General features: G+C 42.2%; 1 protein-coding gene across 11 annotated transcripts in view; it reads right to left on the reverse strand.

Moving 5' to 3' along the window:
- The window catches only part of LOC126416983 (sorbin and SH3 domain-containing protein 1), a 1,139,715-nt gene that overhangs the window by 556,674 nt on the left and 565,787 nt on the right, over positions 1-17,254 (reverse strand). Inside the window, exon 1 of one of the 11 annotated variants that reach the window (XM_050084947.1) lies at positions 15,400-15,545. The exons of the other annotated variants lie outside the window; for them this stretch is intronic. The gene's annotated coding sequence lies outside the window, so the exon portion shown is untranslated. Of the gene's footprint in view, positions 1-15,399; positions 15,546-17,254 lie in introns of those variants that run through there. 11 annotated transcript variants of the gene reach the window in all.

Here is a 17,254-nt window from a genome sequence, read left to right on the forward strand (position 1 = left end):
ATATATTGAAAACTGCTTACCCCCATTAAAGTGCTACATAATGCAAGCAGAATGAATGAACATAGGAATAAAACCTACAGTAAGCACCTCGATCACCGTCATTCAATCCCTTCAACATAGATTTAAAATTAAAACCCACGAAAGTTCTCGCGAGCAAATTATAACAAGGTTTTGTCTGTGCAATGCAAACATACTGCTTTTGACTTCTCGAATGCTTGTTTCAAAAAGCAAACTACAACCATAATTCAGATTCCTGGTTGTTGGAAAGTGATTGCGAAGATAAAAAACAACCTGATTCAGAGAAGAAAAGTAATTTTAAAGCAGGATATAAATTCAATATTCTTTCACAAGCAGGAAGCAACGCCAATCATTCTTTTACTGCAGTAACCAGGCAAATTACGGCAACTGACATTTACAAAATCACAGAATTCTTTGAGTCTTTGTATCCTTACAGTATATAAATGAAAATATTTGGAAATTTTACAAATGATATTCTCAATATGAATGGGCACCTTTCCAACTGCTGTTTCCAGACTGGTGTGGAGATGTGTGGTATGCAACCCACAAGGGCTCTGAGCACTATGGGACTTAACTACTGTGGTCATCAGTCCCCTAGAACTTAGAACTACTTAAACCTAACTAACCTAAGGACATCACACACATCCATGCCCGAGGCAGGATTCGAACCTGCGACCGTAGCAGTCGCGCGGTTCCGGACTGTGCGCCTAGAACCGCGAGACCACCGCGGCCGGTCGACCGTAGCGGTCACGCGGTTCCAGACTGTAGCGCCTAGAACCGCACGGCCACACCGGCCGGCTATGCAACCCACGCCTATAAGGTAATTCCCCAAGGCTTGTTTTTAATTGAGCAAAAACATTCTCTCTGTCACTTTCGTTTGCTCCACCAAAGATACTGTTCGTACTGTCAGTAGACAAATAAAATTCGATTCTAGGCAGTTGGCATGCAGAACCAACATCACATTTTTGGACATTGGATTAAAAGTTTCACTTTAACTATAGACTAATTTCAATATTTTTTGATGCACTCAGCTTTCTCAAACATTTACCTAATACTAGAAGAAGCCGCGTTGATTTCTAATTACTGGTAGCAATGGATAGACTTACAATGTTTACATGGTCATCATCTTCTTAATGAAGGTATGTACGCTAAGGAGTTAATACATTATAAACAATGGCTTCAGATTTGGTTCGTTTACAACTAAACTTGGAATCGTAGAGTTTTATAACGACATTTATTGGGCACTCGGTGTGCTTGCCGGGGGGTCTCGTCCGTAATGTGGAGGAGGCCCTTCCGGCAGCTATTGAACGCACTGGGTGTGACCGGCTGCAGATAGTAGCACATGTCGAAACGAATGACGCCTGCCGCTTGGGTTCTGAGGCCATCCTTGGTTCCTTCCGGCGGCTGGCTGATTTGGTGAAGACAACCAGCATCGCACGCGGAGTGCAAGCTGAGCTTAATATCTGCAGCATAGTGCCCAGAGTCGATCGCGGTCCTCTGGTTTGGAGCCGTGTGGAGGGTCTAAACCAGAGGCTCAGACGACTCTGCGACTATAATGGTTGCAAATTCATCGACCTCCGTTATTGGGTGGAGAACTGTAGGGCCCCCCTAGACAGGTCAGGCGTGCACTACACACCGGAAGCAGCTACTAGGGTAGCAGAGTACGTGTGGCGTGCACACGGGGGTATTTTAGGTTAGAGGGACCCCCCCTTGGGCGAAACGATAAAATACCTGACGGCTTACCAGAGAGGACATTATCATCGTTGATAAAGAATGTCCGTCCTCAGAGACCAAAAACAGGAAAAGTTAACGTAATATTGGTAAACTGCAGGAGTATCCAGGGCAAGGTTCCTGAATTAGTATCTCTTATTGAAGGAAATAGTGCGCATATAGTATTAGGAACGGAAAGTTGGTTAAAACCGGAAGTGAACAGTAACGAAATCCTAGACACAGAATGGAATATATACCGCAAGGATAGGATAAACGCCAATGGTGGAGGAGTATTTATAGCAGTAAAGAATTCAATAATATCCAGTGAAGTTATTAGCTAATGCGAATGTGAAATAATCTGGGTTAAGTTAAGTATCAAAGGTGGGTCAGATATGATAGTCGGATGCTTCTATAGACCACCTGCATCAGCAACCGTAGTAGTTGAGCGCCTCAGAGAGAACCTGCAGAACGTCGTGAAGAAGTTTCGTGATCATACTATTGTAATAGGGGGAGACTTCAATCTACCAGGTATAGAATGGGATAGTCACACAATCAGAACTGGAGCCAGGGACAGAGACTCTTGTGACATTATCCTGACTGCCTTGTCCGAGAATTACTTCGAGCAGATAGTTAGAGAACCAACTCGTGAAGCTAACGTTTTAGACCTCATAGCAACAAATAGACCGGAACTTTTCAACTCCGTGAATGTAGAAGATGGTATCAGTGATCATAAGTCAGTGGTTGCATCAATGACTACAAGTGTAATAAGAAATGCCAAGAAAGGAAGGAAAATATATTTGCTTAACAAGAGTGATAGGGCACAAATCGCAGAATATCTGAGTGACCACCATCAAACGTTCATTTCTGAGGAAGAGGATGTGGAACAAAAATGGAAAAAATTCAGAAACATCGTCCAGTACGCCTTAGATAAGTTCGTACCGACTAAGGTCCAAAGCGAGGGGAAAGATCCACCGTGGTATAACAATCATGTACGAAAGGTACTACGGAAACAAAGAAAGCTTCATCATAGGTTTAAGAGTAGTCGAATCATAGCTGATAAGGAAAAGCTGAACGAAGCGAAAAAGAGCGTAAAGAGAGCAATGAGAGAAGCATTCAACGAATTCGAACATAAAACATTGGCAAACAATCTAAACAAGAACCCTAAAAAGTTTTGGTCATATGTAAAATCGGTAAGCGGATCTAAATCCCCTATTCAGTCACTCGTTGACCACGATGGAACCGAAACAGAGGACGACCGAAGAAAGGCAGAAATACTGAATTCAGTGTTCCGAAACTGTTTCACTGCGGAAAATCGTAACACGGTCCCTGACTTCAGCCGTCGCACGGACGCCAAAATGGAAAATATTGAAATAAACGATATCGGAATTGAAAAACAACTGCTATCACTTAGTAGCGGAAAAGCATCCGGACCAGACGAGATACCCTTAAGATTCTACAGTGATTATGCTAAAGAACTTGCCCCCTTTCTATCAGCAATTTATCGTAGATCGCTGGAAGAACGTAAAGTACCTAGCGACTGGAAGAAAGCGCAGGTCGTTCCCATTTTCAAGAAGGGTCATAAATCAGATGCGAATAATTATAGGCCTATTTCGCTTACGTCAATCTGTTGTAGAATAATGGAACATGTTTTGTGTTCTCGTATTATGACGTTCTTAGATAATACAAATCTCCTTCATCATAACCAACATGGATTCCGCAAACAGAGATCATGTGAAACTCAGCTCGCCCTATTTGCCCAAGAAATTCACAGTGCCGTAGACACTGGCGAGCAGATTGATGCCGTATTCCTGGACTTCAGGAAGGCATTTGATACGGTTCCGCACTTACGTTTAGTGAAAAAAATACGAGCTTACGGGATATCGGACCAGGTTTGTGATTGGATTCAGGATTTCCTAGAAGAAAGAACACAACATGTCATTCTTAACGGTTCAAAATCTGCAGATGTAGAGGTAATTTCGGGAGTACCGCAGGGAAGCGTGATAGGACCTTTATTGTTTACAATATACATAAATGACTTAGTTGACAACATCGGTAGCTCCGTGAGGCTATTTGCAGATGACACGGTTGTCTACAAGAAAGTAGCAACATCAGAAGACTCGTACGTACTCCAGGAGGACCTGCAGAGGATTAATGCATGGTGCGACAGCTGGCAGCTTTCCCTAAACGTAGATAAATGTAATATAATGCGCATACATAGGGGCAGAAATCCATTCCAGTACGATTATGCCATAGGTGGTAAATCATTGGAAGCGGTAACGACCGTAAAATACTTAGGAGTTACTATCCGGAGCGATCTGAAGTGGAATGATCACATAAAACAAATAGTGGGAAAAGCAGGCGCCAGGTTGAGATTCATAGGAAGAATTCTAAGAAAATGTGACTCATCGACGAAAGAAGTAGCTTACAAAACGCTTGTTCGTCCGATTCTTGAGTATTGCTCATCAGTATGGGACCCTTACCAGGTTGGATTAATAGAAGAGATAGACATGATCCAGCGAAAAGCAGCGCGATTCGTCATGGGGACATTTAGTCAGCGCGAGAGCGTTACGGAGATGCTGAACAAGCTCCAGTGGCGGACACTTCAAGAAAGGCGTTACGCAATACGGAGAGGTTTATTATCGAAATTACGAGAGAGCACATTCCGGGAAGAGATGGGCAACATATTACTACCGCCCACATATATCTCGCGTAATGATCACAACGAAAAGATCCGAGAAATTAGAGCAAATACGGAGACTTACAAGCAGTCGTTCTTTCCACGCACAATTCGTGAATGGAACAGGGAAGGGGGGATCAGATAGTGGTACAATAAGTACCCTCCGCCACACACCGTAAGGTGGCTCGCGGAGTATAGATGTAGATGTAGATTTCATGGAACTGTAGCTATGATTATGAAACGCAATATGGTATGCGAAGGTTCCCTCAGCTGCAGCCAATGTAGTCTCTTCATTTTCTGGAATTTCACAAATTACGCTTATACTATTTACCCATTCTATTTTGATACAAATTAAAGCTTGTAACTGTAACATGTGTGGTTTTCACACTATAAAGCCGACTTTAATTATATGCAATTACGGTGAAGTACTACGTCAATCCTAAACGTTAATATTATATCTTTCGTTATTATAATCAAACTAAAAGCTCTGTGATTCTGCATATCATGGATATGATGTCATGATAGCCATTTAATAAAGCTTGTTTATGCTGGCAATATCTACATTTTTAAATGCACGTTTCACAGAAACAAAGTCAAGAATTTCTTAGGATATGTGAAACAAACTTACTCATTATTTATTGGTGAAGAAGTTACTGCGATGGCAGCAGATGAACCCAGCTTATATTTGTTTGATTTATTATGCTGAATAGTATACGAGTGCCCGCCATGTACAATCGAAAATGTCGCATTACGATGTTTATAGTGAACTCCATAACTAAGCTTTGTCTCTTCGAGGGAAGGATTATTTTTCCTATAAGTTGGGTAAAAAAGCTGCATTTGCATTTAGGTATAATAGCTTAGTTTACGCAAATAACAATACAGAACATCAACTGCCATCAGAAGACAAGACAAACTTCTGTCTTCCTGCCTCACAGAACGCGCTAAAAAATGACAACAATAAGTGAGCCAAGCGCCGATCCAGCATTTCTCACGACCACAATTGATAAAAGTAGTTTGGTTTTTAATTTAGGAACACGGTAACACAAGCAAAAAAGATGACTGCCGCTTATTTTGTGGAACGAATGGCAGGCTTACTATGTCGAGGCAATCGAAGACCTGATTCGCAGCAATCAGAAAGCGAGTACTGCGGCCACCGATTAGCAGATGTGTATCTCAATGGGCAGTTCTCATTCCATCGTGCAAGATCGTCTGCAGTATCAGATACTGCGATCACGCTGGGAAGCGCGATCACTATCACCTTCACACAGAGCCGCAAGGTTTATGTCGTCTCTGGCCTTCCTTGAGGGTTATTCTATGAAAGACAATGATTTTCTAAGCCGCGTCATTAGGGGTGAAGGGACATGAGTCCATCATTTCACACCTGCAACAAAGAGAGCGTCTATGGAAGCTTGACGCAAGTCCTCGCTTCCGCGGAAGAAATGCAAAATTGCGCCATCAGCAGGGAAGGTCATGCCCAACGTTTTCTACGACTGCGAAGGCGTTGTGTACACGTAGGTTATAGCAGAGGTTACAACCATTAATCCCGATTCGTACAGTGCAGCACCGACATCGCTGAGCAACGCCGTGAAGAACAATAAGCATGGAAAATTACGCAAAATTATTGCCGTGCATGACAATGCAATCATACGGCGCGCACGACGTGAGCTTTGCTGCAGGCTTTTCGACGGGAAGTTTGGAAGCATCCGACATACCTCCCACATGTTGCGTCTTGCGATTTTCATCTTTTCGGTAAGCTGAAAGAACATCTTAGGTGAAAAGAGATTTTCCAGCAATGACGACGTTGAAGCAGCGGTTCTCGAATGGCTCGGTGAAAAAGGAGTGGACTTCTAAAAGGACCGGAGTTATAATGTCGATGAACGATTGGTAGAGTTTGCCGGCATTTCTTTGCAGCGACTTGGTAACTGTGATAGAATAAGTATCATGTGACTGTTCATTTTGAAGTCCAGCGCAGCATTCAGTAACTTAGTTTTTAAAGTCCTCTCGTATTAGGTATTGTGCTGTATGTCACAATTTACAGTGACTCACTACCAACAGCGTACTCGAACAGTAACGGGTTTCTTCGCATATTTATGCATAATACGTTACATTTACTTATGTTCACGGTCGCTTCTCAATCCCTGAAAGAAATGTATTTTTGGCGAATGATGGTAGACAGAGGGACATTGTTAATACTCGCAAGTCTTGCATCAGCCGAGATACCGAAGCAAGAATTTTTTTTCTCACTGGAGCGCTACACTTTCTTAATAGCATTTGCAAGCCCTTCGAAAGAAAACTACTGAATATAAGATTTGTTAAGGAGGACTAAAGTCTTCGCAAAAGTGTCTGCGAAAGGTGCTACAATTGAAGGCCAATATCGCGGTAATCGGGTGTTGTTACGTAAACACGGTCAAATGAAGCTCCTATACAACGCTCCGTCATTATATGCTGCAAGAGTAAACTTTTTTCCTCTTGTCCCTACTTTATAAAAAGCATATAGTGTCAGCTACGACAGTAAACAGAATTATCATAATCATCATCCTATCATGGATTAGGCCCTGGCGTGTTCCGCCGTTAATCTACATTTGCCTCGATCGTCCTGGGTTTCTTCGGCCAATAGGTCTGTATGACAGCGCTACTTTAGGAATCCTAGCATTGGCCACTCTAATTGCTCTTCCCACTTTCTTTTACATTCGTCCATTTTACTCCGTACAGATATATGTAACTGATTCCGTACATCCTGGATTCTTATTTGATCAAGGTAGATATGTCCCAGTAGTGCCCTCAGGAATTTCGCTTGTACATGGTTGTGCTTTTGCTGTTTTAATCTCCACGTATCACTGCCAAACGGAATAACTGGCACTATCATCAAGTTGTAGGCTACAGATTCAGCCATGTTTCGGTCCGCGCTGTTTCAGTGTTCTTCGGGTAGTTTCGCACAGTGCCTGTTATCTTCGTAATTTATTATTTATTCCTGTATTGTAATCACACGAAATACCACAGCCTAAATAATTCAAATCTTTATCCTATTCTAAAATTCTAAATTATGTAATACTAAATAATTTTTTCTCTTACTGGATGTTTGCTCTGTAAAGTCATGGTTACTGATTTTGAGACAGAAATTCTGAAATAATAGCCCTTACAAATCTTAAGCAGTAAATAAATAGCTCTTTGAAGATTATCTTCGGTGTTTTGCATAATGAGTAAGTCATCAGCATATGCTACCACAGCCGACCGGATTGGCCGAGCGGTTCTAGGCGCTACAGTCTGGAACTTCGCGACCGCTACGGTCGCATTTTCGAATCCTGCCTCGGGCATGGATGTGTTGTGATGTCCTTAGGTTAGTTAGGTTTAAGTAGTTTTAAGTTCTAGGGGACTGATGACCTCAGCAGTTACGTCCCATAGTGCTCAGAGCCATTTGAACCATTTTTTTTATGCTACCACATTTAAAGTGGTCCTTCCTAACTTGATTCCAGGTGGTGTTTGATCCTTCCATCTGTGTAGGATTTCGTACATAAAAATGTTAAAAAGCAAGTATCATAATAAGCGCACTTGTCTTACTCTCTGATTAATAACATTTCCTCCACGATAATTAGATAAATAGAGTCTGAAGCAGTTGCAATTATAAAACCTTTTTATGCATATTATTACGTGTTCAAGGTAACCCCGTTCAGCCATTATATTCTATTATTGATGCATCTTTATCTTATCGAAAGCCTTATCTATTTCTACAAAAACTGTATATGTCGGAAAACTGCATTCCCTTTTTTTTCTTTATAAGCTGTTTCATAGCAAATTCATTGTCAATAGAAGCTCTCCGTTTTCGAAAACCATTCTGTTCTTGAAAGAATGGCTCTGCTGTTGGCTTTAATCGGTTATTTAATATTACATTTTTTAATGTTTATATATTTTTAATACTATATTTTTTAGCGTACAGTTTATAGGCTGAATGTAATATACTTGTTCATCTGTAGTTTGTAGATTTCCTTCTTTTACCTTTCTTAAATACAGAAGAAACAATTTCCGTTAACCATGTATTGGGGATCCTTATTGTAACCCAGCTGGTGTTTAATAAACGAAGACGGCGGAGTTTGAGTAAAAGTCCTCCATTCTTTCTGAGTTCTATTTGTGAACATGGAATTATGTATATGCTAAGTTCTAACGTATTAGAAGGAAGCTTGGAAAACATTTTCATACGTGCGTATACGCACTCGAGTTTAAGTGAATGGCTCTTCTGGAAACAAGCAGACACTAAAAATGCTCAAGACCCTGTTCCGGCCGCCCTACTTTTCCAATTAAGCACTTTCTTCGGATGTGTTGGCAGGACATTTCAAGACCAACATTAAGAAGCATTATATCACTACACCCATTTCTTCAAGAGCGATAAAGTGCTGCTAAAAAAAGTGCATTGCTCCAATTTAAAGAAAAAGGAAAAAAAGTTTCTGTAGTATTTCGGTTGATACAAGATAAGCGCTGGCGCGATGGACTAGCACTTGGATGGGTGAGCACCTGGTCTGCCGAGCGCTGTTGGCAAGCGGGGTGCACTCAGCCCTTGTCAGGCAAACTGAGGAGCCACTTCACTGAGAAGTAGCGGCTATGGTCTCGTAAGCTTCATAAGGCCGGGAGAGCGATGTGCTGACCACATGCCCCTCCGTATCCGCATCCAGTGACGTCTGTGGGCTGAGGATGACACGGCGGCCGGTCGGCACCGTTGGGCATTCCAAGGCCTGTTAGGACGGAGCTAAGTTACATGCAGTTACGTTGCTTGGTTAATACACTTGGTTAACAATAAGTGTTCCAATAAAAAGTAGTCTTCGGTTTGCCGTCCCCACATCATTATCTATGTGATCGTTGCAATTTAAGTTGTTCTTCATTGTAATTCATAGGTATTTAGTTGAATTGACAGCCTTTAGATTTATGTGACTTATCGTGTAACCGAAATTTAATAGATTCATTTTAGTACTCACGTAAACGACCTCACACTTTTTCTTTTTTAGCGTCAGTTGTCATTTTTCGCACCACACAGATATTTTGTGTAAATAATTTTGCAATTATTTGTGATTTTCTGATGATTTTAATAGCCAGTAAATGACAGTAACATCTACAAGCAATCTAACAGGGCTGCTTAGATTGTCTCCTAAACCAGTCCCTTAAATCATTTATTTAGATTAGTAATAGCAGGGGACTTATAACGCTTCCTTGGGAAACGCCGGATATCACTTCCGTTTTACTCGATGACTGTCTTTTAATTACTATCTTTCCGACAGGAAATCTCGAATCTAGTCACGCAACTAAGACGATACCCCATAGATATGCAGTTTGTTTAGAAGCTGCTTGTAACGAATGATAAACTATCAAAAGCCTTGTGAAAGTCCTGATATATGGAATCGATTTCCTATCCGTTGTCGACTGCACTCAATACTTCCTCAGAATATAGAGCTATTTTTGTTGGACAAGAATGATATTTTCTGAATCCATGTTGGCTGTGTGTGAATAAATCGTTTACTTCGAGGTAATTCTTAATGTTCGAAAACAGAGCATGTTCCACAGTGGGTCTGTTATTCATAGGATTACGCCTATTTGCCTTCTGGAGTAAGGTGTGACTTGTGCAACTTTTCAGTCTTTAGGTACGGATCTTTCGTCGAGCGAGCGATTGTAAATGATTGCTAAGTATGAAGTTATTGTGTCAGCACACTCTGAAAGCTAACTGAAATACACTCTGGACTAGATGACTTGCATCTATTGAGCGCTTTAAGCTGCTTCGCTACAACGAGGATGTCTGCTTCTAAGTTACTCATGTTGGATGTTGCTCTAGATTCAAGTTCTGGAATACTTACTGCTTCTTTGATGAAGAAATTCCGAAACGTTAATGTGCCGTCGTTCAGTGATCGTAAGTCGATACTGGATGTCTTAGACAGAAGACGTAGTTAGCGTGATGGATGGCACCTTGCTTTAAATGTAAAAATATTCAAGTTAATGTAGATGAGTAGGAAAAACAATCCTGTAATGTTCGAATACAGTATTAGTGGTGTTCTGGTTGCCACGGTAACTTCTAGAAGTAACGTAGCAAAGCGATGTGAAATTGAACGAGCGCCTAACTTCGGTAGCAGGAAAGGCGAATAATGGTCGGCTTAAGATTATTGGGAGAATTTTAGGAAAGTATAGCTCATCTACAAAGGAAACCGGATATTGATAGTTCGACCCAGTCTTGAGTACTGCTCGAGTGTTTGGGATGACCACCAGTTCGGATTAAAGGACGACATCGTAGCAATTCCGAGGTGTGATACTAAGTTCGATCAACATGCGACTGTTACGGAAATGCTTTGTGAACTCAAATGGGAATTCCTGGTGAGAATACACGACTACTTTTCGCGAAACACTATTGAGAAACTTTAGAGAATTTGAATCTGCGGCTGACTCAAGAACGATTTTAATTGGCGCTGACGTACATTTCGCGTAAGAACGGTGAAGAAAAGGTAAGACAAATTAGGGCTCGTAAGGAACCATACAGATAGTCATTTTTCCTTCCCCACGCGATGCACCGTATGGTGGCCTGCAGTGTATGTCTGTAACTAGGTAGGAAGATGCACTACTGGTAGTAGCAAACTTCTGTTTACTTTTATTTAAGTCCTATATTTATTAGCAGGTGGAAATGCTAATTAACTCTTCCGTGAAAAAGAAATTTGATATAAACCATCGAAATGAAAAAAAATTATGTACATCGTTAATACTGTTCAATCTCTCGAAATAAAAAAAGTAATTTAATTTCTATTTGACGTTTCGCAATTCTGAACAGAATTTTAACTCCTGATGAACACAAGTATTTTTATGTCATTAGAAATTCAAAACAGAAACATGGTATTTTTATTTAAAAAAAGCGATTCAATATATCTTCATTAATATTCCATTTGATAATAAAAATAGGATTTACATGAAGAATAAAAAAATTGTGGAGAATCGAACGTGGTATTTCTAGAATACAAGACTTATACGCAATGCACCACTTATTTTTAAAGTTATCGGAATGTTTTGTACGCACTTAAAATGCTCAAATACCTCAAAATCTTCGAAGGAAATTTTTCGAACATTTTGAGATATACGTCGTATGTGTTAGGAAATTTACGTCAGGGCTCTGATCTCCAAATGCTACAACGATGAATAAAATCGAAGCAGGCCCATCCGCATGGCTCCCTTGTTGTTTCCACAAGCCCAGATTTTGGATCAGATGACAGTAGTAGCCAAAACATATCATGAGATAAAGAACAAGCGATCTAGACTGTATTATCCGTAACAGATCACGAGGACTGCGGACTCCTCTCATTTCAGGGAATTTATTTCCTTAATTAATACTAATGTATGATGTCAGAAACGAAACCAACGCATCCATATATTGGTCTCTCCTTTTTTTCGGCTTGAACTAGTGAACATACTAATTTTGTCAGGAGCACACATCGATTACATCGTGTCGAACTTTCAATTCTGCCTACTTTACTCATTAGTATGCAACCGATGATTATGCTACACTGCCATTTTTTTTTTTGTAGTACAGTAGTTACAACACTTCCATTTTAGAGTTCAGAGATAACATTCTTATAGCATTTATGATGTACAGGAGACATCAAGAGCGAACACAAATATGAAATAAACATGTACGTCCTTGAAGTTATATGCGGTATAAGTAAAATTTTGATTTTTTGTAAAGTCAAATATTCTTCTGATATTACTTTTTATTTTTTTCAAAAGGTAACTTTCATTAAATTATAACGGAACCAACGGATGTTCCAAACGAGCGTGAAATGAAAATACAGCGGCAGTCCTGCCATCTGTTGGCTACGAAATGAGTTACAAGCCAGTAAACAGAACACTTGCGCTTCTCTGAAGCGAATACTCGCAAGTGTGCTAACATTCCAGATTTCGTAGAGACTGGAAGCTAGTAATCTTAGCCAGTATTTGAGAACTGGTGTGTTAGTTACTTGTTTCTCAGCATAGAGAGTCGGCTACACGTATAACAATGCGCAGATGTGTTACAGTGAAAACATAAGACGACTGTTTCGGTAGACACACACAAGAACCCACAGGTACCAAATAGCTGCTGAAGTAGCAAAGACGAGTGGTAGTACAAGATAAATAGACCTACGTAGACGAACTTGCAGCTCGATTTGCAGTTTGTTGTTGGGGCTTCGAGTCCAAACCGTAGTGCGATCAATCATTAACGAATGACAAAACCCGCTAATAGCGTTTTACCATCCATCAGGCAGTACAACGAAGACAATCCTATTATTATTCAACTTATTTCCAGTGTCACGTGCAAAAATTTTACAGATGTTTCCCTGTTCGGGGAAGAAATGTTTCGTAATGTACGCGACACATCAGACAGCATGTTTGCGTTTCGGTAGAGCTAACGTTCATCCTCAGTACACTATATTCTGGTATTGATTTCTTTGTTGTATCTACTCTTAGAATCGCCTGAAAAGGCGTAATAAATACTTTTTCTACCCTGGAGAACATGAAGATGGTCTCTCACTATTTGAAACGTCACTGTCTATGAATTAACGACATTTATGTTAAAAGGCCATAGTTATATGTACTTTACTTACATCAACTGCATCTCGTGTAACAGCTTTCATTACTCAGTTATGGATTTGAACTAAAGATGTGTGAACAAAATTCCCACAGATATCTATTACTGAAAAAAGTCGACACCAATTTAGGCTTTTGGATCAACACTCCAAAGTTTCTTACGAAAAGCGACGTACATTCTAAGTAACTTCGAACTAAAAGCTGAAAGTCGTGACGATTTTTATATAGGATACTCTGTGTGCAATTTAATTCAAATTCGTGACCAACAGCTGCCATCTTTTCATTGTGGGTACAATTTTCTAAGTCGATTAATGTTTCAAGGTTCTCTAATAATTTCTTTGGGTGGCAAAGTTAACAAACTGTATACCTGATGTGTTAAGAGTTATTTCAGGAGTGTCTTTCTGATAGTACCATAAATGCCAATAAAATTGTGCTACTACAGTATCATTGGATGTCCATGTGAGATATTCACGATAATTCGGCAAAGGTACTTACAGCATCAAATAATTGCTTATATCGTGTATAACTAACCTCTCAGCTTGTCTGAGCATACGAGGAGAATATAATTGATTTAGAAACCACACGTATTTGCGCTACGAGATGTGGATCCAATAGCATGAAGAATTAATGAAGTAAAACATGAGACACAGATTACAACCTCAGTATTGTCCAGAGCACAAAACAGTTTCAACTGTTAGGAATGAGCAACAACAAATCAACAGATTATTGTTTTTTGTGTTTTATTGTCAATTTAGCTGCACAATGCATATACGAACATATTTCCGCCAACAGATTTCCCGGAATCATGAAGTAACCGGAACCACTGTAGGAATTCCGTACCAGTATTTGCAAGTGTATTTATTTAGCCAGAGTGCCGTATCTTCCTTCTCTACAGTTTTTGCTTATAAACTCTGGTCTCTAACCAAGCGACAAACAGTAACTGAACACAAGGAAAGTTCCTTTAAAATGCTGTATCTCTAATATGTTTTAGAATAGAGTTTTTATTTGTAGTGCACTTTCCCTTTAGATTGACCTATATTAAAATATGTACGTCTGTTCCTCTTGGATCACATTGGCTGTCATGTAATATTCTCCACTTTCCAGTTTACTCTCATATCTTTCAGTAGGCCTACGAATAATTATTTTTTCTTTATCTTACAATCTACTTAGCACGTCATTGCGCCGCAGTCGTTTAAATCTGTTTAGCTTTGCAAAATAAAACACGTAAGCCGTATCATCAAGAGCGTGTTTTCTAAACAGCGCGGCTCGTAAATAAAGTAAAAATAAATTTGTTAAAGGAAAAAAATTTTCCGGCGACGCTGTTTTTATTCAGGCATTTTTGGAATGGCAGGTTCAGACATCCATGCGTCTCCAAAAGGCCATCAAAACATAACCACAATATCACTTCAAACGTAGTTCATTCAAATCAGTAGATTGTAATACATCTGCTGTTCAGTACAACGGAAAAATAATCAAAGTTGCAAATTTCGCTTTTATTTTCTTCATGACTAGTTTCGGGTCGGGACCCATTTCCAAATCATCCTACAGGAAAGAAAACTGAAATTACCAAACACTTGTATATGTTTGTAACTTTGCTTTTCTGTTGTGTAGGATGATTTGAAAATGGGTCCCGATCTGAGACTCGCCATCAAGTAAATCAAAGTAAAATTATCAACTTTGGCTGTTTTTCCGTTGAATTGATTAACACAAGTGGCTGCCCCATTATTACTCCGACATCCAGGAAGTTCGTATATTTGATATTATTACATCGTGATCATGGTTTGGTGGCCTCCTGGTGAAGTTAAAATCAAACAGTTGTGATATGTTTACTTCTAAGGGTTGTTGAACAAAGCACCCCTGCAGGAAAATTTATTACGTGTATTAAATTCATCGTAGCTGAGAGTTTTTGCTAGTGAGATAAACGTTGGTGGCAGCAGAACGCTTGAACAGTCGACTTCTATTACAGGTCCTATAAATTTAATCAACAGGGTTTTGCGTGGAGTAGGCTGTTTCTCTTCCAAGAATTCCCGTTTAACTTCTCCGAGCATATACGCAGCACTGGGCTACACAGTCGTCTTACGACGCTAGGAATGCGTCCCTGAAATCGTTTTATGGCTGTTGTCATGCTTACATTATAGGTCCTGCAAATGCACTAACGTCTATTGTGTGATTTCATTGATGCACTGCGCTCATGAACATTTGCAGTCCGCCATTTCCCTTCCGTGATATGGATTTCACGTGACATTTTCATTTCATATCGCTTCTATTAAAGATGAATGGATGCGCCGGACCATTCAAGAACGTAAAAAGCCAGGAAAATTTTGGGTGACATGTTACACTGGGGATCTCCCGCCTGACAATAAAAGTTAGCTCGTGTAGCAATTGCAAAATTCGCGGCAGTCGTGTTGGGGACTCACCGGGCCGGCCGATGACGCGGTATTCTTCTTCCGAGTCCTCAGAGTCGGGGTACGGCTGCTGCGCCAGTTCGATGAACTCCTGCAGGTGTTTGGGCAGCTCTCGGCCGCCGCCCACTCCGTCCCCACCGCCCCCGCGGTCGCCCCCGGCGTCATCCTCCTCCTGGTCCAGTTCCGGCAGACCGAGCTTCTGCTGGCGCTGGCGCACGCGGCCCATGAACTCCGCCTCCAGGCGCGGGGGCGGCGGCGGGGGCGGAGGGCGCGCCGCCTCCGCCGCCCCCGACACGCGCAGCACGCAGCGGCGTCGGCGCTCGGCGCGCTCGGCCAGCTGGCGCTCGTACTCGCGGAACATCTGGTCGCGGAAGCGCTCGCTGGAGGCCGGCGGGGGCGGCGGCGGTGGCTGGCGCTCCGCCCCCGGGAGGCGCAGGGGCGGCGCGCCGGCCTCCGCCTCCGCGCGCTCCACGGCGATGTCGCCGCGCTTCGAAATGCGGTACCGGGAAGCCTCGAACTTGCGCACCGTCTGCGTGCCTTCCTGCTTCACCATCTCCTGACGACGTTCTCTCCAGAACTCTTCGTCGTCACAGATCTCGCGGAGCTTCTGCAGTTCTTCGTACTGCCTTATAAGATCCGCTTCTTGCTCCATGAGCTGCCGTTCCTCGCGCTCTAGGTCAGCCATCTCCGCGTCTCGCTGCTCCTTCTTCTCATCTCGTTGCCTTTCGTCAATCTCTCCATTCCGCCCTGTTTCCGCCTTTCCTTCTGATTTCTCTTCACTTTTCCTTTCATCCCTTTCCACCATTACATTCTCTTTCTGTTCATCTTTCTTCTTGTCACTAGCAACCTCTTTGTCTTTCACCAACATTCGCTTCAACTCTGAGTACTCAATTTCCTTCACGCCATCTCCTCTCTCAGCGTCTTTCGATTCTTCACCTTTCTTCTCATCCACAACTACTACCTGCTTCACTAACTTCTGCTTAAGCTCCTTGTACTGCAGTTCCTTCACGATCTCCACCTCCTCCTTATCCTTCTTCCCCTGTATCAACTCCTGGTACTGCACCTCCTTCTTGCCATCCACTTCCTCCTGGTCCCTCTGCTTCTCCCTCTCGAGAACCTTCTGCACCTGTGTCCTCTCTTCCAGCAGCTGAGTCTCGAATTGCTTCTTGAGTTTCTCGAACTCCTCCTCGGACTTGGGCTGTTTCTCTTGCTGCCCTACGTCCTCTCCAGAAGAGCGACTCTTCTCTTTCAACTGCAGTTGCTTCTCGATGTACCTCTGTTCCTGCTGCTGCTGGTTCTCGAACTGCTTCTTGAGCTGTCGGAATGGCACATCCTTGAGTTTCTCGTCCTGTTTCTTCGGCTGCTCGCTCTTGAGCTGTTCCAGCTGCCTGAGGAACTGCCTGCGTTCCTCCGCCTGCTGGCTCTCGAACTGCTTCTTGAGCTCCTGGATCTGCTGGTCGGTCTTGACGTCCATTTGGGACAGACGTAGTCGCTGAGAGGGCAGCGGAGGTCGCGACTGCTGGAGCTGTTGCTGGAAGGACAGCCGCTTCTGCAGTTCTTTTCTGGCACTAGGCTCCAGTGACTTTTGGAATAACTGCTGTTGTTGCTGTATGGGTATTTGAGGCTGTGGCGAGTATCTGCTCGGCAGAGAGTATCTCCTCTCCAGAATCTCATGGCGGAGACGCTGGTACTCCTTTTCGGTGCTGTCCTGGCCAGCCTCCAAGGAGTTGACTCGGTAGATGCGGCGCTGTTCGTGGGTGGTGGTCTCGCATTTGGAATCGATATTGGTGCTGGTGTCCTTGGAGGTGAGAAGCACGTCCGGAACGGAGCTGGTGGGCGGCTGTTGAGACTGGTCCTTCTCCCTCTT

Source organism: Schistocerca serialis, chromosome 1 (assembly GCF_023864345.2).
Source record: "Schistocerca serialis cubense isolate TAMUIC-IGC-003099 chromosome 1, iqSchSeri2.2, whole genome shotgun sequence".
Taxonomy (NCBI): domain Eukaryota; kingdom Metazoa; phylum Arthropoda; class Insecta; order Orthoptera; family Acrididae; genus Schistocerca; species Schistocerca serialis.